Source organism: Lepidochelys kempii, chromosome 1 (genome assembly GCF_965140265.1).
Source record: "Lepidochelys kempii isolate rLepKem1 chromosome 1, rLepKem1.hap2, whole genome shotgun sequence".
NCBI lineage: Eukaryota > Metazoa > Chordata > Testudines > Cheloniidae > Lepidochelys > Lepidochelys kempii.
Window position 1 is genome coordinate 174,487,857 of NC_133256.1, and position 22,724 is coordinate 174,510,580.

Genomic DNA, 22,724 nt, shown 5'->3' on the forward strand with positions numbered 1-22,724 from the left:
CAAAGTATGTACTCAGAAAAGGGAATCTAACACAGCTCCAGTTTATACAGAATGATTGAAACAATGGTAAAACATAGCTTGGATGGAGAAAACTATATTGGCAATAAAATGGGAGAAAATACACTAAAATTTTGTGTCACTTGGATGTATTAATAAAGTTGTGACATAACATGATTCATGTGTGATGTGCATTTTAAATTGAATTTTTAACTGCACTGATCTGTTAGTTATGCATTGGCTCTTTCCTGTGTCAACATTTTTTTAAATAGTAACTAATAAATAAAAAATAATAATAAAACAATAATAAAGCAAACCCAGAAGCTAAAAGCATAAAGTAATAGACTTGCATATTTGTATTCCTTTGTCCTGAGGTCAGCCATAATGATTGTTGTATTAATTTGAATATCTTGCTCATTGTATTGTTGTTTGCATAGGCATTTTTTCTTGAAAACAAAATAAATATAGAATTTTAAAATGAGTGTTTAAATGGATAGCACTGTAAAAACAACTAAATATCCTTACGCGCACAAGGGTTGCCAGCAAAATGCCTCTGCACTACTGAAGCCCTCTTAGGAGGTACGTATACCTTGTGCATGCTTTCTGAATGGAGTCAATTTCACTGAAAGAGCATCCCATGGGTACATTATTCTCTGTTTACTATAGCAAGTAATATTCATAACAAATGTGCAAATACTTGCTTATTAGTCTTACAGGGAGCCTGCCTTCTTTGCCATCTGGATACATTTGTGCTTTCAGAATTGTATGATATCATTTATTTGACAATTTCTGTAATTATTATGCAGCTAAAGTTAGTTGACCATTGTATCACATGTTTTGAACATTTTCAATTTCAATGGAACATAGAGTGCTAATTTAAATCAATACCATGTTGTTGTTTTTTCAAATACAAAATGATATCCAAATGTTCGGGGGGATGAGGGGAGAGACAACTAAAAGTATGTTGTCTGTAGAAAAGGAAGAGCCATTTTGTCCACTGGACCTCTTGGTTTTAAAATAAGTTATCTTTTGTCTGCATCTTTTTCATATTCCATTTCTGTGATGTGCTTAATATAATGTAGGAAAGAATTAACACTGGAGGTTCTGTTTGGCAGAGAAAATGATCCAAATTATGTGAACCTCTCATATCTGCAAAGCTGAGCTGGAGATTTTGGGAGAAAAAGCTTTTCTGATATTTTTCTGCATTTGTAATAAGTGTAGGAACTTACATATCATCAGAACTGCCTATCTCTGTCTCTCTCTCATTTATTAAATTATTTTTTTCACACTTCAGCTGAAGAAACACAGAGGTGAAAAGAAAATGTCGATATTTTTTTTTGAAAAAATTACTTGAACTTTTTCAAGCATCACAAAGGTTTAGATTGATCTTTGAGTGAAAATTGCAATGGCTTTATTCTACGCAAACAAGCTCAGTGTGGGTGAAATCCATCCTGCTGCTGAGGGCTCACTCAAGGCTTGTGCGACACATCAGTCCCACTTCAGCCTTCAAACCAGGGGCGAAGTGCAACTCAAGTGCTGCATAAAGCCCTGTGTGGGCCCTCTTCACGTGGATGAATCTGGCCCTGTGAGATGCAGATCTGCAGGCTGCTGAAATATCATAAGCAATGCCATAGGATGATCAAAATGAAGTGTCTAAATTACGTTAATTATCTCCAGACACCTGTTGCTCACAAGGACCAGGAGTTTAAGCATTTTTCCCTCTAAAGCACTGAAAACAGGCTGAACTGCCATATAATAATTACTGAAGGCACACCATTTAATCACAGCCCATACAAGTGGAGAAGGAGGGAATAAAGAGTTGCATTGCCTCAAGAAGTGCACTAGAAGACATTTCCAAAACACCTCCTAGAACTCACACATACATAGGGGCCTTGCACCTATAACATATAGTAGCTTACTTTCTGAAGAAGCAGGTGCATGGGGGTGTAGGAGCAGTCACATAGGCCCAGCTCCTAACTACCATGAGGGGAGGAGCATCCTCTTCATTCCCTTCAGCACATAGACTGAATTGCTGCCTGACCCTTACATGGGCTGCACAAGGTAGGGAAAGGTTTCTTACATCCTTCCTCCCTCCCCCATCACTGTACACCCTGTACAGTGTTAGTGGCCAGGCATAATCTAGTGCTTTGTCCTCAGTTTGGCTAAGTGATAGTGACAGCTGCTTAATTAAATGGAGGTTTCTATTGTGTAGGCTGGATAACTTTATTCCACAAAATAATCTTTAGCTGACAGCTTTGTTGTTTATAACAATTATCTTACCATGACTGTCATTCCTAATATGACCTATAATATATTCCAGGGCATTAAAACTAGTATGCACTGTGTCAGCTGCATTACATGAAATCTACCTGACATTTTGTAAAAAAGTGCTGTTGAGTACTAGGCACCAAGCTAGGAATAATGTACCTAATTCTGTTCTCAGTTACACCAGTGTAAATGCAGAATGACTCCATTAAATGATTTAAATGAGCAAAATTTGGTTCACTATGTTGTAGTTTTATTTATATATTTTAATTTTAAATTATATATATACACACACACACACACATATATATATATATATATACACACACACACACGCAGTGTGCATTGCACTGTTCATTTATCTTGTAAAGTAGCTTAAGTTTTTGGCACTGTTTCACTTAAGCTTTGTAACTTGTCTTCTAACATTTTTTAATGACACCACATGAATAGACCGCTGCTTTTCAAAGAACTGTAAAGCCACAAGTTACATAACGAGATAACGGATGGCTGCAAAGTGGAAACTGTCTTAAGTCACATTTGTAATAAGATAATGAGCACAATAGAATTTAATCAAATAACATTTCCATGCATCTTTAAAATGTTCCAGGTGTTTTATGCTTTCAAAACTTCATTTGTATTTACTCAACTTCCTGTTAACAAACCTTGTGCTGCTAAGGAACCTAGAGCTGCCAGACAAATGTTGAACTGTTGTTTTCTTTAAAAGTTAGGCTAAACAGGAAACAGAATTTCATCTTCTCAATGCAGCAAACAGCAAGCTGAATTTGCAGTTCAAGAAACTCAGCTCACAAACCTATCCTAACCTAACCTATTGCTATAAAGGTGAGATGAAATGGCATGTCATGTCATTCTTATTTCCTTTATGAATCTACATAACTTTAGTGAACCAAAAATATCTAATCTCAAAACATAGTCAACAATCCAAATTCTCCACTATTTTTAAAGTCATTCTTCTATGAATATTTCATCCTTCATTTCCACTCTCACACTCACTGTGTTTACCCCTGCTCCTCAAGATTGGCCTGTCTTTCCTCTCACAAGTTTTTTGCAGCCTCTCTCTGATAAGTCTTCCTCTTGAGTTCATCCTCACTGGTGTGAGTTCAGCATGTCTGTTGACCTCTATTGCCTTGATCATCTTTCCTCTAACCGTATATTCGTTTTCCAAAGGCTTCCCAATCTGCCACCTCTCTCTCTGCTATCTGACTACCCTTTTCTCTATTCTAGAGAGTCCTGATCTTACCTACGCTACTGTTGCACACAACTGTTCACCACTTCCCCTCTATGAAAACTGCCCTTGTCCCACTGCACACATAAGCAACTTGGCTCTATTAGATGCACCAACCAGATTTTTAGTCCTGGGGCCTGATATAAAGCCCAGTGAAGTCAACAGAAGTGTTTCCACTAATTTCAATGGGCTTTGGATCTGGGACACTTTGCTGACCCCTTCCATCCTCAATCCCTGGTACTGATATCTACAATGCTGTCCTGCCCTCTGTCTCTAACATATCAAGCTCTATTCTGTTTCTTGCTTCACCATTTTCCCTTTTTGCACAGATTATCTATGAGTTGATGCTATGAACAGAGGGATATATTCGATCTTGATGTTAATTATAATATCGAGAATTCATGTAAGTTACTCTACAGGAATGTTTTCTGGGCTGCAAAATCTCATTTCTTCTGAGTTTCTCTTCTATACTATTCTCCTCTCCATCCACTCAGTTTGGCTTCTATTCCTCCCAGCCTTTCCCTAGCCAGGTGCAAGAAATTTGCAGCTTCTTAACAATCTAAGACTGTCCGAATTTGCAACAATATCTATTCCAACTCCAACAACTCTCCCCATTAATCTGCACTAACACGTTCTCCCCTTCTTCAGCAACCAACTTGGATATTTTTAATCGAATCCAATCCATTAAGAAAAATACCTCCCTGTCCTGATACCCACGCCTTCTCACTCCTCCTATTGTTTCTTTCTGTCTTTGATCTTGGCACTTCTGCCACTGTCAACAATTCCCCTGCTTCTGCTAACGTCCCTTTTTACAAAGTTCTCCCTTGAGTCTGCCGTTCAGTTGCTCTCTCTTTAATTTCCGCTTTCTCATCATAACCTTCTCTCATCCCCAGTCAGCTCTCCCAGATCAGTATTTCAACCAGGTTCCATCTGGGTTTAGCTCTGGCCATTGCATGAACATCACCTTCATCAATATACCAAGATCCTTCTCCTGCTGAAGCCTCCTTTTCCAAGTTTACAACACTCTGAACCCCTCTATTCTCCTACATCCACACCATACTGCACAGGAATCTCTAGTTCCCTTCATTAATGATTTTGCTTAATCACTGCCTACACTGATAGCTTCTCCTTGGCATGAAAATCTTTTTCTGTGGTGTCCTACAAAGCTCAGTGCTCAGGCCTTTGCTCTTTTCTACCATCTTTCACCTTCTCAGTCTCTTATCTTTATTTTTTAACTCCTACCACAATTTTACCCTGATACTCAACTGGTAACACCTTTTTATACCTCTTAATCACCAATTAATATAATCTTTTAACGCCTCTTTTAATAAGTCCTCACTGATTGCCCCCACTGCCTGCCTTAATTAAATACTGTATTCATCTTGCCATTCTTTAACTAAAATGTTTCAAATACATAAGTATTTCTCTTCGGTAAGAGGAGCATCAAAAGTATCATTGTCTCTGCTTCCTTTTCTTAATATAGGCTTCCCATTTGTCTCCCATAGCCATGCACTTGACATAAGTATTGACCATAAATTCTCCTTCACCTTCCATATTTTATTTGAGAAGAAGGACATGCTTGTGGTTAAGGACCTGGACTGGAACTTGGAAGATGAGTTATATTTCCAATTCTGACACAGGTCTCCTGTGTGACTAAAGAAAACTTTATTTGATTATTTGTTGAACAACAGCTCTTCCATGTCCTTGCATGCAATATCAAAAATTCAGATTTTTAAATTTTCTTACAATATGCTTTGTTAAGATTTACATTTTTCAAATATTTTCACTTTTTTATATTAATGGATCAATAAAATAACTTAGCAACTGATTTATAATAGTAGCCTTGAAAACTGGATATTTTGAGTGTCAAAAAAGGGTTATTATAATGAAGGCAAATGTAAGACTATGTGAATATCATCAACAGAATAATATTTATTTTAGACTTGGGTCCAAAAGCTGGTTAAATAGATCTTTTGAACCATTCTTGGTATTGTTACTGTGAGAATAAGATAAGTCTTTTTTTATATAGATATAAACAAAGCCATTAGGCCAAACATTTTTTTAAAAATGTCTTTAAATTATGAGTGCCTAATGTGAGATAAGCAACTGGATATCCAAACCTTTGAAAATTACACCTTTTTCAAATTGGACATTCAAAAATGGAGGCACCCAAAAATAGAAGAAACAGTTCTGATGTGAGGAATCAATGTCCATGAAAAAGAGGGACTGTCTCCCCAACCTTTACCCAAAAGGAGAACCACTTTGACGGGACCCCACATATTTTATAGTTTATATGTTAAAGAAGTAAGAGCTGTATCCACAGGGAAGGAATGGAATGCCAAGGCAGATTCACTTGGGCCTTTTGAGCCAGACTGTAATTAACACACAGGCTTGAGCTGAGGAACTCTAGTGAGATTTTGGTGAGGCACTGAACTTCAGTATAGGCACAGCTTGGTGCCATGGATAGGACACTGAGTCAGGAGACCTTGACTCTTTTTCCTCATCTGTAAAATGGACATCATCATGCTTTGTAAAATGCTTTGAGGTCAAGGGATGAAAAGTGGTGTGCACTATTAAGAAACGCTACAGATCACAGGGGCTTCACACACACCTCACCAACCCTACATAAGGTGCAGCCTGCACCCTCACTGTATGCCTTGACAGCTCTGGCATATCTCCTTCCTTGTTCCTTTGGAACCATTTGTGCCTCCTGGGGGGAGCTATTGTGGCTGGTCCATAGATGAGGAGTGGAAGGCAACTTTTGCCTTCCCCTTTGTACACCCACTATGGCATGGCACAATCTGCTCATTTATATTCTATTGTGAAATATTTCTAATTTGTGACACTTAGACCAACTACATGTGAATTACACTATAGCCTTTACCCGATGAATTAAGACCTTTTTAAAAAAACATATGTATTCTGGGTAGTTTTTATGTACAATTGCAACGCAACAGGGATGCCTGTGCTATTTTCAATACACTTTCCATTCTAATTTTTAATCTGTTTTGCACTGATTATGGCAGTGTGACTTTAGTTATTTATATAATTGAGTATTATTCCCTTTCTATCATCTAGTCCTCCATTTACCTATTAAAATATTTGTATTCTAATCCTGTCTCTGAACTCAGATTTTTATGTGGAAATGTGGGAGATGTTGGAATGTGTATTAAGCATCAAAACAGTACCTCAGCATGGTTTAATAACTCTAGGGATACAAACGACATTTACTGCAGGCACTGTACTTTGCTTTTTAGTTATGCAAGCAGTGTTCTCTATGCTAGTGCCAACATGTGACTGGCAAACACTGAGGTGGATTAAGGTTAAAAGACTCGGATGCACGAAAACTTGATGGTCTCTGGAAAAATTTGCTTCTCCACAGACATTTTCTTGCAGCCTAGCCACCCTTCCACCTCACCCTGATGGACTTGCTTTTCTTCTAGTCCTGAGACTTTGAACTTCCTGCAGAATAATGCAACCCACCCAGTTCAACCTGGCCTCCAACAGGTAATGGCAACAATCAGCTCTTCACTGTATCACCATCTGCTGCTCTTTATCTGTGTATCACTGCTTTAAATGGGCCACCCGCCATCCGAGGGGCTCAGAGCCCAAGGATCCTGGCCTTAATCTATGACTGGGAAAATTAGGGACAACACACACCCAGAGAAAGCTTTAGTTAAAAGACACAAGCTGGAACAAATCTGGTATTCAGCAATCTGAGACAGTAGTCTTCAAGCTGCAGGGCTCCTTCCTATGCTGAAATATAAACAGGGACCCAGGCCAAGCTGTGGATCACCAAAAGTCCTTTCCTATGGGAAGAAATGGGCCACTCTTCTCAGGGACACCTCCCACCTGTGCCTAATAAGAAAGTTTCTCTCTGTGATGAGATGTCCCATCCAAGTCATACTATGGGACACTCATTCCCAGATCTGTACCCACATTTGGGAAAAAGGAAAGTCCGCAGATCAAGCACTTAGGACTACAGCTCCCCCATGATGTGATTTAATATTTGCTTAAGAACTTAACAAACCAGCTTTGAAGAAACACTGACTTCAAGGGCCAACATACACATGCAAGAATCCTTGATCTATTACTTTAAAACCCCACCTGTCCTGAAAGGTGAATTCTACTAAATAACAATTAAAACTCGTCAACAGTGGGAATATCATCCATAGGTGGCCAGCATAGCTGCAGTGGCACAGACAGGAAAGGTTGCTATAAGATGTGATTTACATCAGTGCAGCTTGCCCTTTTTTCACAATCAGGGGTAAGCAACACTGGTGTATGGCCTGTCTCCGCTAGGGGTTCGCACCATTCAGCCATGTGAATGGGAGGCCACCAATAGTTGTAACCAGGGCAAATGCCCCGTGTAGACAAAGCCTGGCTACGCTCCCATAAAGATAAAAGGAAGATATTCATTTCCTGTAGGATTAGTAGAACATCAAGACTCCAGTACTTTTTATGTCCTGATTCAACAAAATTATTACATTTCCAATAAACAACATGCTATAACATACAGAACAATTTATTATGGACCTGAAATTCTCAACCTCTATCTGTCAATGTTACCACAACTTAAAAGGAGAGGAGCCAAGTCACTGCTGAATAAGTAGGTTAGCTGCTCCCACAAATGACTTATAAAATGTACTAGTCCAAAAGGCCTACTCTGGAAAGCTGGCAAGATATCTTCTCACCAACCCTGCAGAATCCTGACACATCCTGCCCCAAATCCCATTTTGTAGACTGTCAGTTTCAAAGCTTCTGTAATCACCTTAGTATCTGAGCATGTTCCACAATCATTACATTTGCAATAGCAAAGTCCCTGAATGGAATTTTGGGCTTGCCTCCGTTTCTGGGTTATAAAGAGCTCTGTTTGGGGTAGTTCTTTGGGGGACAGAGAACAATAAGGTTAATGGGCCACTGTTGTAGCTGCCCCACTCCTGGAGAACAGGGATTGAAAGCAGCCAAGCTAGGCTGATTGGGGAAGCAGCCACAGCTGGGGCCATGCTGATCAGGGTCCAGCTGGCCCTGATAAAAGGGTTGTGGAAGAGGAGCTGAAGGAGTTTCACTCTAGTCCTGGAATAGGAAGGGCTAGCTGCCTGAGATGAAGGTACCTGAACTAGAGCAGTGCTAGGGAATAGGGCAAGGGAGCTGGGGAGCTCCAGCCTGGTAAACCCCAAGGCTGCAGGCCTTGTGCAAGGCCTACACAGGTACTGGGGTTGCAGAGGTCCAGCCCAGGGTTAGGCAGAGGCAGCTGGTCCAACCTCCTTGCCAATGATGAGTGGCCATGACAGACTGCAGTTTGCCCCAGTGAGCAGGGGCTAGATGACGACTGGCAGTAGCCCCTGAGGCAAGGTGGGTGAGAGGGTTGGGGGTTCCCCTGGGAGAGGAGACCCAGAGCGTGGTGGAGTAATGCTGGGGCAGCACCCAAGGTAAAGGGTACCGGGGTCTGGGAGGGACACGGTGCCAGCAGCAGGCAAGACACTGGCCTGCAGAGGGCAAGCCGTATGCTGGAAAAGAGCTAATTCCCAGACGACCAGCAGGAGGCGTTGCATCTGGTGAGTCTGGCTTTTCTATAGCCAGTCACAGAAATGAGAATAAATAACAGCATGTCTGCCTAACCTCATAACTAACTTAGAAAGACAATGAAACCATGTCTGAATATCTTTTAGAATAGGATTGTTTAGAAGTATATTGTTCTTAAATAAAAGTGAATATTTTCAGGTCAGTTTACTTTTGCATCTTTTAGAAAGGCAAATATTCTATATGACTAGTAGAGACATTACAGCACAACAAAAGGAAATACAATTTCCCCAGATTTATTCACACACATATTATATTATAAAAGAGCCTAAAGTGGTAATAGTTGGCACTATTTTCACAACAAGAATAGTCAGAATGCTGTGCTGATGATGTACATATAATTTTGCATTTGACATCATTGTGGTAATCCTCTCTGATGACATTCAGAGGTTCTAATTTCCAAGGATATTATTTCATAAACTGATTGCAAAGTTACCATACTGATCCCATAATAATAACCAACTACAATAATAATTTTAACAACAACTTCGTGGAAAGAATTTGATATTCCATTCAAGGCACTTTTCAGGATTCCTGTTAGACAAGTATTACTTCCTATACGTTTTCAACAAAATATTTGAAAAGATGTAAATTTTAATAAAGCATAATGTAAGAATATAAAAAAACAACCTTTAAGGGCACATTATCTATTCATATTATGGCTTTACCATGTAATTATGGTCCCAGTTCTGTAAGGAGATCAGTGTGAACAGCACACTTATATGCCCACAATAGCTGGTTGAAAATTTTCCACCTAAACTGTTTTCATGAAAAGTGGCTGTTTTCTGTTGAATGTCCAAAAACTTAAACATTATGGCTACAAGCCAAAAAAATGCATTATTCAAAATTCTGCTGAAAATTATTTTTAATGGCAATATTAGAAGAAAACTTAATTTTTCCATTTTTGTCAATTTTCTACAGACTTTTCCTTGAGAGATTGAAGCCTAAATCTGGAAATGAGCTTTTTATAATGCATTGAAAGTAGCTTCTCAGACTTCTCTTTGGTACATCACCAAAACACAGTAAAGATGGTATGCACTCAACAGAGAAATTATGAAATAAGACACTTTAGCTCAAGGAGGAAAGATATCCTAGTAATTCAAAGGCTAGATGAAAGTTTAGATCTGCTGTTTTTCTTGAAATCATGACTGAAATCTTTTAGGTATCTTTCTGTCATGAGTATTAAAGGAAATGTATACACTGCTATTAGTATACAAAGAGTGATTTAGATTCTGAAATGTTTAAGTTTCTACTATTGGGTACATATTTGTAAATTATTTTCTGCTACTTGGCAAATCATAGGTTTTGCCTGGTAGCCTTTGCTAAAGATCACCAAAAGAATCCATACAATCATATTTTAGGGTTTGAATCAAGAACAGGTAAGAATAACATTTTTCTGTGTTTCACTGGCATAGCCAAAACTCCTCAGCCAGTAAAGAGGAAAGTGGTACTTTTTTCAGCACCCTCAAGAAACAGAAGTAGATGAATGTAGGAAAGATGGATTAAAATAAACCAACCAACCAGTCCATGACTTCCAAGTTCTAAGGTGTGAGATATCAATAAAAGATGGATAATAATGATTATTCATATTTAAAATTGTGCATTATTAAGCTGTGACTTTTGCTATCAGAAGAATACACAACTGATTTTAAAAGAAATGGGAGAGGTATGTAGAAGCTTGTCACTGTTAAGATGTTGGGTCGCCCTCAAAGTTATATAAGTATGATAGAATTATAATTATGTAGTAGTAGAAATAAAGATAGATGAAAGAGTATATAGTTATTGTAAAAAGGTATGAACATCAGTTCCATGCTGTTGAATTTCACTCTGTAACAAATGCAAGGCCAAAGTGCTAATTATTTCAGACCGTTACAGGACAAAGAGTCTGTGCTGGAAAGTGATAAGAACTTTGAGGAAACAATGCTGTTCTTTAAAACAACACCCTGATGCTCCTCCCCCGTGGGGGCCCCTTGTCATGCCTATGTAAATCTTGGTATCCAAAGAGGGAAAAAAAGATAGTGGGATAAAACTTCTTAAATGAATCAAGAGTCATCGATTGTGGTATTAAGTAAAAGAATAAATGATGAGTGCATGGAAATGAGAGCCTCAGCAGGGAAATAATTGGTTAGTAAATGGTGCCAGCCTAATCCTAAGAATTTCAACCTTGATATCGATGGGCCGAAGAATATGCAAAGTGGAGATAACCGGATGATCCCCGGAGAGTGAACTGGAATCCACCCAAAACGCATCAAGGAAGAACAAGAAGATAACACCTAGCCATCATGGAGCCGTCATGGATGTACCACCTGCTGATTGAGCTGACTGATGATCATCTCAATTGTAAATTCAGCATGATGAAGCAACTTCCATAGACTTGTATTGAACCAGAGACCTATAAAAATTGGGTCCAGGGACTGTGTTCTTTGAGTCTGGTTCTACGACCACCCTCCAGGAGCTTCGGATGCGCATCTGACAATGACTCAGCTCCACTCTCGTGTCCAGGCCACCTGGCCAGTGACTTGGCATGAGCAACATCTAGGCTGGTAACTATAACAACCTTTATGTAGAACCTGTGTGTGAATGGATCTATATAGAAATTGCAAATAGGAATATTTTTGTTGTATTTACAATAAACATGGCAATTTGCCTTGTGACTCTTACAAGAACCTGTTGGTATAATTTTTATTAGTGTAACAGAGAAATATCCTCCGGGAATTGAGCAGGACAAGAGCCATAATATGCCAGATGGCCTTTTTCTTACGTATCTTAGCCCTGGTCTAGACTGGGTGGGGGGACGGACAAGGGAGGGGGATCGATCTAAGTTACGCAACTTCAGCTACGTGAATAACGTAGCTGAAGTCGACATACTTAGATCGACTTAGTGTGGTGTCTTCACCGCGGTGCGTCAACTGCTGCCGCTCCCCTGTCAACTGTGCCTGCGCGTCTCATGGCTCTGGAGTACAGGAGTTGATGGGAGAGTGCTCGGGGGTCGATTTATCGCATCTAGACTAGATGTGATAAATCGATCCCCACTGGATCGATTGCTGCCTGCCAATCCAGTGGGTAGTGAAGACATACCCTTAGTGGCACAATTTCTAGTTAGGTCTAAAGGAAGAGGATGCACTCAGGGATTTACAAAAGATTAGGGGTGTGGTCTGAGCTGCACCAGAGAGGAATAAAGGAAAAAGAACAAACTATAGTTGCCAAGCCTCCAGGATTGTCCTGGAATCTCCAGGAATTAACTATTAATATTTAATTAAAGATTGTCATGTGATGAAACCTCCAGGAATATGTCCAACCAAAATTGGCAACCCTACACAAAACCCCAACATTCAATAGACTTTAGGATGATCCAAAATGTGACAGGGTCCTTAGAAGTTTAGGGTTTTAGGCTCTACTTTATCCACATGGATGTGCCAAATATATATGGTGATATTTTGTCACAGCAGGGATAAGTTCTTGGCAGGGAGTGTAGAAAATAATAATCACTGAGGCTTAAGTACTGGATTTTCAGATGCTGGCCTCCATTTTGTACCACCTAACACTATGTTGGAAATATGGCCCTTAGTTTCCTCTGTAGTGTCTGCTAGCACCCAAGGAAACTTTGGGAAGGGAAGAATTGTTACCAGCAGTCTGTAAAGGTCTAGTCCCACAAAACCAAAGGAAATTTTGTTGAAGGGAGGTGTCTGCTTTCAGCAGTGCAATAAGGCCTGGTCTAAGCTTAAAAGTTTTGCTGACATAGCTATGTTGGTTAGGGAAATGGTATAAACCAAACTAGAAAGAGAATTCTTTTGCTGGGATAAGCTGCATGTACAGTAGGAGGGTTTGTCAGTATAGCTAGAGACAAGCATTCTAGTATAAATAAAGAAAAGTGTACTTGCAGAGACTGACTCTAGAAGAGTGGAAAGAAAACCATGGGGCTGAAACTCTGGGGACCTCTGCCATTGACTTCAATAAGGCCAGGATTTCACCCAGGTTTTCCACATTCAGCTGAACATCATCTCCCCACCCCTCAAAGTAATTTATTATATATTCATCTACATAAACTGCATACAGATGCCTATATTACTCCTTTACCAAGCAAGAGGGCAGGGACTGGGCACAGCCTTGGCTCCATCCCCTCAATATGCGGCTCAGCATAGCTGAGTCAGTGAGAATAGGGGAGGGGGTTACCAATCTGCAACTAACAGTTTTTTATTAGTAGCACATTCCTCCTCCCCGGAGAAAAGAGGAGCAGGAAGGAATCATGCTTCTCTAGGGACCTGTCTACATTACCAAATTTTGTTGACAAAACTTATGTCGACACCCAAAAATCGACAAAACAAAAATCGCTGAAGGGTGTTCACACTTGCTCCCTCTGTCGACAGATCATGTCGACATTGGGAACACCATCATCGACAGGGTGAGAAATGCAGCATGGGTATGTATCCCACAGTGTAGCGTTGTGGGAAGGAAGAGCTGATTGCTGGGCATCTTGGGATTCTCTCCAAGTTCTCCCACAGCCCCCCCAGTTGCCGAGAGCAGCATCATGAGTAGCTCTGTGAGCTCTCCGTGCTGAGGAATGGCAAAGCAGCCCCGCAGTCTGTCCCCGCCTCCCCCTGCAGCAGCAGTCTGCCTGCTGCTGTGTTCCTAGCACAGGGCAGAACAGGAGCATTCCAATGATTTGCTCTTTGTTTGTTCCCCAAACGGAGCAGCGCACAGATACTTCCCGGGGCTTTGAAAGGGGAGGGGCACATGCGTGCAGGGCAGCAGAGATCAAAACACTGAGCAGAGCAATCAGGGCAGGCATTGTGGGATACTGGCAGAAGCTAGTTCTGTCAACAGAACAATCAGCAGTGTCTATACTGGCTCTTTGTCGACAATAAAGGGAGAGGAAAAGACAAAAGTCTCTCGTAGGAAGTTTTTTGTCGCCAAACTGGGCATTTTTTGGAACAAAAGTCCCACTGTAGTGTGTACGCTCTTCCTGTTTTGTTGCCAAAAGGCAGTTTTTGGGTACAAAACTTGGTAGTGTAGACAAGGCCTCAGTCACGATTCCTTTCCTGTGGTGCTCCCAGGGCACAACAATCATGCATCTCCCCTTCCACAGGGCAGACTATAAAAGTACAATCTAGCTCATTGTGCTCTTGAGATCCCCACTCTATTTTGTGCATGCTCTCTCCTGGACCACCATTGAAGTTCCTCACTCCAGCAATAGGCCTCACCATGTTCCAGCCAGCTAGAAGTTGTGCAATTAAGGCTGAAGTTTTTGTAACTTGATATTTAGTCACTCTAACTAACATTAGCTAACATATTAGCCATGCCTCCATCTTGCCATTTTTTATAGCACCCATCCCCGTAGCATCAGAGCTCTTCCCAGGGCAATTAAATCTGCACTGTGAGGTCCCTAGTGGACTTTGGGGAGTTTTCTGCTTTTAATATCACGCTTTGATAATCATGCATGATAATCATGATAGTGATGGCGGATATGCTTTAGGAAGGAGGGTCCCGCAAGTGTGCTTGGAGACAGTCTTTGCATATGAAGAACCCATTCACTGAGGGTGCTTGATCAGAAGGCTGTATTATGAAGTTTTATATTTGGAACTCTATCCAGCACTTTTATAGCATTCTTCTTCTTAATCCTTGTAAGTTTAAATAAAGCGAATGAAAGTGGTCTGCCCAACTTTTACGTGTTTTCATTCCCCAACTGCGTGTGTTTTATTAGCTTTCTTCCTTGCCAGCATTATTTCTGCTACTGTATATGGATTAGACTGGGTTTCCATGTTCAGTTTCCGGGAGAGGGGAGAGGGAACTGAAGCCTGTACCAAGAGTGTGAAGACTGTTTTCTATAGAGACTTCAATCCACCACTGGATTGATCCTGCTGAAGAGCACTCACAAGTTTCCAGTAGACGTATCTCCTGCTTCTGCAGAGAAAAATGCCCTTGCCCAGGGGCAAGTGGGAGGAGCACCCATGAAGGAAGCATTACACAGTAGAGTACAGAGGCATTGGAATGAAATGGAACTGCTAAAGCCTTTTAAACTGAATATTACACTCTTGTCTCAAAAAGCTACCAGAAGCTCAGCAGAGAAGGCTATAACCCTAAGACTCTGTTTCCAATGAATTGCTCAGTGTTTTGTTCCTTAATCTGCATTAGATGCAATGAAAGCTTTTGAAAAAATGAGCAAGCATGACTCATTTTATGATCAATGCACCATTCTCAAAATGCTTTCCTACCAGACTGCAATTCAAATAAGACATACAAATTCTTGCAAAACAAAATATGCTGATTGAATAGAATGTATTAATCTATATTAGTTTTTCTTTCTAAATACAGCACACTGAGAGCTAATTTAATCTGCTCAATGCTAAATTCATCTTCTAAAAACTACTGTAGATTGAGGGAAATGTTTTGAGTGCTGTAGCAGGGAAGACTTGCTCACTCAGGAGTCCTCTGTGAGCTGCTGGAGTTTTAACCATTTTGTCTGTGCTCAAGCAAGCAAGTAGCTGACAGATGAGGAAAATGTTCATTAATTTGCAGTGGCTACACTACCGTCAACCAGCACTAGAATAAGGCCCATCTCTCCAACTATGCATATTTATATGCAGCTGTCGTACCTCTAAATCTCCAGTGAATACAAAGTACTAGTGTGACTAGCAGTATAAACAACACAATGCCATCCTGCTCCATGCTCTGATTGAACTACAGTACATGAGAATGGAGGATATAAAAGCACATTGAGTTAGGCTACCAAAGTAAAGTCAGTGTATACATGGGAAGAACACAACCCAGTAAATTTTTACCCACAGGAATTTTTGAAGTGCTAAGTTATATAATGGAAACAAACATATTGAAAGCGTCTGTTTTCAGGGAACTAGGCTCAGATGCTACAACACAATAATATGGATAAGCTGAGTTGCCAGCAGTATCAAAATGCATCACAGCACTGAGCTAAGTGCATGACAAGGAACCTCCCCTGGGTTAGCGACAGCATCAATGCAGAAATAAAGAACACAAAAGGTATTCAGTGAGGGGAAAAATTGCTGAGAGACAGCAACAGCATGAGAAGGAAGAATGGTGGGGGGCAGGCAGGGGAAGAGAATGGCCCCTCAACTCTAAAAAGGGGGATGAGGAAGAAAGAGAGGGGACATTTCTTTTGGAGTGAGAAGGGGATCTTGAAGATCTGAAAACGGAGAGGAGCCTAGAGGGCTGAAACAGAGAGAGGGAGGTTCCTGACAGAAGTGAAAACAGACAAAAATATCTATGTACAGAGAAAGCGAAGCAGAGACAATGCAACCTGGCAGAAGAGTGCCACTGTCAAAGAGCAGAGCTAAAGGATCCAACCTAAGGGGTGTGCAAGTCTGATTTACTTTTACACCACAGGAGGTGAAGTAATTTACAGAGATAGCAAGATATTTCAGCGTAATTTAAGCAGTTTTTTTATAGTTCATGAATGTGAGTCACTGCAAGAATTCGGCAGGTTTCTGGCAGCAGAAAGCAGGCTATGGAACTCCGGACACGGAAAGGAGGTGAGGCACAGCAGCACACACACAGCTTGTGCCCTGTTCAGGGTCTGAAGCCATATAGTGCAGCCCACAAAGTAGGATGGGCTGCCTGGGAAGGAGGCAGGGCCAGGCCCCTGGGAGTTGGGATAATTCAGCACAACTCCCAGGCAGTCTCCATAAGTGGAGCTCCTGTGAAACCCCAGCAAGGGTATAAAGCTGCCCAACCTGGACACAGAGCAACTGTTTTCCATTTGCCTTCTCAACTAGAATGAATCCCTGCTCAAGTGCAGCAGTGCCCGCAAACCAAGGAGGCTTTAAATGGTTATCCCGACACCAGTGGGGCTAAATCAAAATCTTCTCTTAGATTTAAAACTTTCTATAGAGTTCTTGGCTACTCACTGAAAATGTTTAAGGTTCTCCAGTCCCTAACAACCAGGCAGTGCAAAAAGAGGAGCTAAGAACAGAAACAAACAAAAAAAAATACATATTTCAAGGATAGTTACTATACATTAGAGTATGTTCAAGTCTAGTATTTGCAAAAGAAAAAAAAACACTAAGATTTTTATTTATTGTGACAATCACATATAAGCCTAACTCCTACTGTGAAATTATTCTCATATTTTCAGTTCCAAGGAACAATGGCAAGCAAGATCTACTGAACAGCAGAAAAACTCCTACACGGAATATAACTGTTAATCTGAGGAAGATTGTTATAAAATTATACTTAGCTGTATGATCAAGCCCCAACCAACCTTGCATCAAGATGATGGAAATCAGATCTGGATAACAAATAAAGCTAATGGATACATTTTAGCTTTATGTTTATTAAGAATAGGCTCTATGCTTTTGCTGTACATATTTAAAGTGCTACCCAGACAAATTACAGCTGCTCTTTTGACCTGAACATAAAATGGCATTGTTCCAACCAATCTGAACTAAGGTTTCTAAGCAGGGTGTCAAATCTAGGCCCCTTGGGTCTTGGAATGATGGATTGAACCTTGAAAGTTGCAGCACAGCAGCATATGTGATTTCTGTACTTTAAGAAATTGTAAATATATTAAATATGTTCACTGATGTTTTTCAAACTATTTTAACTGTTCATGTAAAAAATAAGCATTGTTTACAAACCATAACCACACAAGTACTAAAAGTGCAACAGTAACAGGTAAAGTCAAACTTTTTGTTTGTTTGTGTCTTTAAAAGCGACATTATGCAATGTTTACAGTCAAGTTTACCTACTAGGCATGTTGTCACCATGTTAGAGAATGAATCTCCTCATATCACCCAAGGCATATTATTTCTAGGGGTTTTTTTCAAACAAAAACCAGTTGTCCTTACTCATTAAAAAACCACAGCAGGTATATTATAGTTATTAATATTTTTAAAATCTATCACATTTGATATTTTTTGCAGGCAATTACACTATCTGAATATTGGATACAGGGTAATAAAATAGCTAAGTATCTACTTGCCCAGTAATTTTTCCTTAATAATAATCTTCAATTTTTTGAACTATTCCTCTAGTTTTAAACATTCAGATTATGCTAAAACAAATGCTTCCTCCTTCTAGGCACTTTCATGAATTTACTATACAACAAAACATTTTAGGATACTGGATTTGTGTGATACTTACACTGAATAATATGGCAAAGAAAAAAATTATTTCTTATGTACACTAGAAAAATTACATTGTACTGTCCGCCTGACTGCACTAGAGAGTTCTTTAGTCTTAGAACACCAGCAGATCTCCTTCACCCTGCCTATTCTTTAAACCCCAATTCAGGAGTCCATCCTTATATGGCAAACCCATCATGAGAAAACTTAGGTTAGGTTATGAATACATTACAATCAAAGTGTGTGATTGCAGCCTGTGTAGACATACCCAAGCCAGCTTTAATCAAGCTAGCTCAGGTACCAGAGCAGTAAAGTTGCAACTCCGTTGGCTTCAGCACAGGCTAGCCACCTTCATAATTACCCTGGGTCTTGACATACCCTCAAGCAGTTGCAGCAGGGACCTTTAGACAATGACGATGTCATCGCTTCCCTCCCCCTCTGTTATGAGTCTGGGCAGTCTCTCCTCTGTGCTGACTAATTATGTGATCATTCCAAGCTCCTCCTGCCGCCACCCCACCCCCTCCCGCTCACTCCACTTCCACCTGACTCCACCTGGCCTTTGTTGCTCTCACCTTCCTTTTCTTCCACTTCCCCCTTTCTTTCCTCCCTTGTACCCTTACCTGCCTGTGCCCAATGTCCCATCTTCTTTTATTCTTTTCTTTTTCTTTAGAGAATTCCCTTCTTATACAAAACCCTACTCAAAAAGAAAATGTACACCCCCCCCCATCTCAAATCTCTCACAAACATGCTATTTGCAGACCCTCACACTGTACTGTCTGCTTGTATGATTTAAATTGTAATCTCTTGGAGGCAGGAACTATCTCATACTGTGTAATTGTGCAGCAGCTAGCCCAACAAGGCTCTCGACTTGGTTGGGGCCTCTAGATGTTACTGTAGTACAAACATTAAGTAAATAAAATCCTAGATTCTGGGAAATATAGGGCTGAAAAGGACCTTCAGAGGTCATCAAGTCCAGTTCCCTGCACTGAGGCAGGGCAAAGTAAACCTAGACCATCCCTAACCTGTAAAATCCCCCAACGACAGGGATTTCACAACCTCTCTTGGAAGCCAATTCCAGAACATAACAACCCAAACAGTTAAAAAGTTTTTCCTAATATCTAACCTAAATCTGACTTGCTGCAGGTTAAGTCCATTACTTCTTCCACTTCCTTCGTTGGACACGAAGAACAATTGATCACTGTCCTCTTTGTAACAGCCCTTAACATATTTGAAGACTGTTATCAGGTCCCCGCCCCCTGTCTTCTTTTCTCAAGATTAAATATGTCCAGTGCTTTTAACCTTGCCTCATAAATCTTTTATCATTTTTGTCACTCTTCTCTGGATTCTGTCCAATTTATCCACCTCTTTCATAAAGTCTGGCATCCAGACTTGGACAAAGTACTTCAGCTCAGGCACAGGTGCCAAGCAGAATGGGACAACTACCTCCTGGGTCTTAAATAAATAGTAACACACTTAAGCAAGTGCTAACTCCCACTGAAGTCATACTTAAAATGCCTTGCTGAATTGGGGCCCAAGACAAGTTTTGTAAAGGACTATTGTATTTTCAGCTGGAACACAGATCTAAAATATAAATGATGATAAAAAATTGTGGAAAGCTAACACTCAACTAACTTACAAGTGATCTGAGCAACTCAACGCAGTAAAAGTTTCTAATTTATATAATCTTCAGTCAGGGAATTACTGCCTCAGGGATATGGTTTTAAACACAGTATTAACAGAATATATTTTCTGACTACAGCTATGCATTTTCAATTTCTATGGTTAAGGTTCTCAGTATTTACTTATTTTTAAGGAGGCTGTAAAAATTTCCTATAAGATGAAACTTAGTAAACACTGTATCAAGTTCTAGGCTAGGAATTATTTTTTTACATTCTATTTGAAATAAATATTAACTGAATGTTTTACATCACGGAAGTACAAATATATGTAATAGTGAAGCATTTCAGAGGCTGGTTTATTTGCAATCCTATAATATTTTTTTTAAAAAGCTTTCTGTTTTAATCCATAATTTTAGAAGGTATTAATTCAAAATGTTGTCTGCGGTCCTGTACTTCGGAAACAAGAAATTAAAATGACTACATTAATTTGTTTAGAAAAGCATTTTCCCACTATGTTTTATCCTGAGAATTTTGTTGTACAAACTCGTAGGCATGGCAGCTGAAATAACAAGGTAAATAAGAGTAAAAACAATAGACAGTATAGAGTCAAAGGAAGGATGGCAGAGGTAATTATTATCTATCTTCTCAGTGGTGTGGGCTTGATAAATATTTACACTGCAAAAAGTAGTAACTTGATACTACTCAATACAATTCTCCTTAGGCCTAAAGATTTACTTTTAAAATCTGATAAATCAAAACGGCCCAGAACATGGACTCTCAAACATTTTCATATTGTGGAACACATTTAAATAAAGAGATTGTCTTGTGTGCCTCCTCTTTTCAATTTGCAATCACAAGGACCACCTCTTCATGATCACTGGACATTCCTGGACAATTACACAGTTCTTGTATGGAAAAGTATGTACGTATTTCAAAACACAGTAACTGTTTTGACTTTTGAAAAAGAGTTATTCTCACTGTCTCCTTCTAACCTTCATTTTCTTGCCCCTTTCCATACGCTCTGTTCCTCTCTCATGCCCAGCTCATGCTCCTCTGCCACCTGGGCAGGCTGCCTAGCCACCTGGATTCGCTTCTCCCCCTGCTCCTGGGACAACTCGCTTATACTGGTGGACAGCAATAGAGTTGTGAGAAAAACTATTTTTTTGGTTTGATGGCTGAACTGGATAACACCCCCCATCCTCTCCCCCCCCGCCCCCAAAAAAATCAGGTCAGGTCAACTAGAAATGAATGTATTTATTTTTTCACTGAAACACAAGTTGAAAAAAATTGTTTAGTTGTTGAGGGTCTTTTTGAACCTCTAATAATATTTTCTTCATCTTTCTGAAATGAAAAGTCAAAATGTTTTATTTGGGAAATGCTCAAATGAGCTGTTTGAATTATTTTGGTCAATCCAAATGTGCATTTTTTGGCAAAAAAATGGTACACGTGAAATGTTTTGCCCAGATCTAAACTAGAACCTTTGGTCCTACTGCTGGCTCTCTTTTCATCATCTTTTCCTCTTATTCTGCAGAGGCCTCCAGTGGAGGAAGTTTTCTGCTCCTTTTATCCCCTTCCAAAAGGAGCATAGAAGGGAATGGCCATACACAAAAAATAACTTGCCCATAACACAAGTAGAATATTGTAAGGCTGATACAGGCATAAACAATAACATGATATTAACTCGACATATGATATACTCCTGGGGGAATTCTGTGCCACTGCGCAATGCAGAATTCACACAGAACTAATGTTCTCCACAGAATTTTATTTTTTCCTGCAGAACAGACACTGAGAAGTGCTGGCTGCCACTAGGGGGAGCTGGACCCAGCAGAGCCCAGCTCCCCAGCTCACAGTGTGCCTGTGCGGGAGGAGTGGGCGGGCTGTAGTTTCTGGCATGCCCTGAATGAAGAAGGAGGGTCATGTGGGCCACGGCCCCACAATAAGCAGAGTACCCGGTCTGGTTGGGTTGGAGGCTCTGTGCACTCTGACTGCTGGGTCTGATCCTCATCTGCCCAGGGATGGAAGCAGGTGTGCCAGACCTGGCTGTGCTGGCTCTCACAAAGAGTGAGGAAGGGCAGGGAAATAACAAAGATGTGTGGAGCAAAGCCTGCAGCTAGGCTCTCGGGGGGAGGGAGTACAGGTGTTTTGGCTGGAGGGGTTCCATTCAGCCCACTTCAGCACCCCCAAAATCCCCCATCCAATGCCCCCAAATACCCTCTCCCAGTTCACACAGATTTCTCCAGCACCCCCCAAAGTATAACAGAGAAACAGGAACTAGGCTGTTGTAGGTGTTTCTTTACCTCTCTACTCCTGGGAGAATCTTTTTTTTTTTTTTTTTTGCTGTCAGTATTGTTACAGACATACTTGCTGACAAGTATTTTGAAATAAATTACCAAAATAATTGAAACTGGCTTGATTATATTGTGTTATTTTGACAAATAAAATATGCAGAATTTTAAAATACTGTGAGCAGAATTTGATTTTGGGGCAGAGGATTTTAAATTTTGGTGCAAAATTCCCCCAGGAGTTAATGATAACAGTTTTCAGAGTAACAGCCATGTTAGTCTGTATTCGCAAAAAGAAAAGGAGGACTTGTGGCACCTTAGAGACTAACAAATTTATTTGAGCATAAGCTTTCGTGAGCTACAGCTCACTTCATCAGATGCATCCGATGAAGTGAGCTGTAGCTCACGAAAGCTTATGCTCAAATAAATTTGCTAGTCTGTAAGGTGCCACAAGTCCTCCTTTTCTTTTAATGATAACAGTGTCTTTTAAAACAGGTAACATATCATTTTGACTCAGTATGTAATTAAGGGAATTTTATACATGTGAGAGCCTTCACATGTAAATACATAGGAAGCCAACTTCTGATTAGATTTAAAACCGTGATCTGTTTCTGTCTTTTTGGGGACAATGAGACTG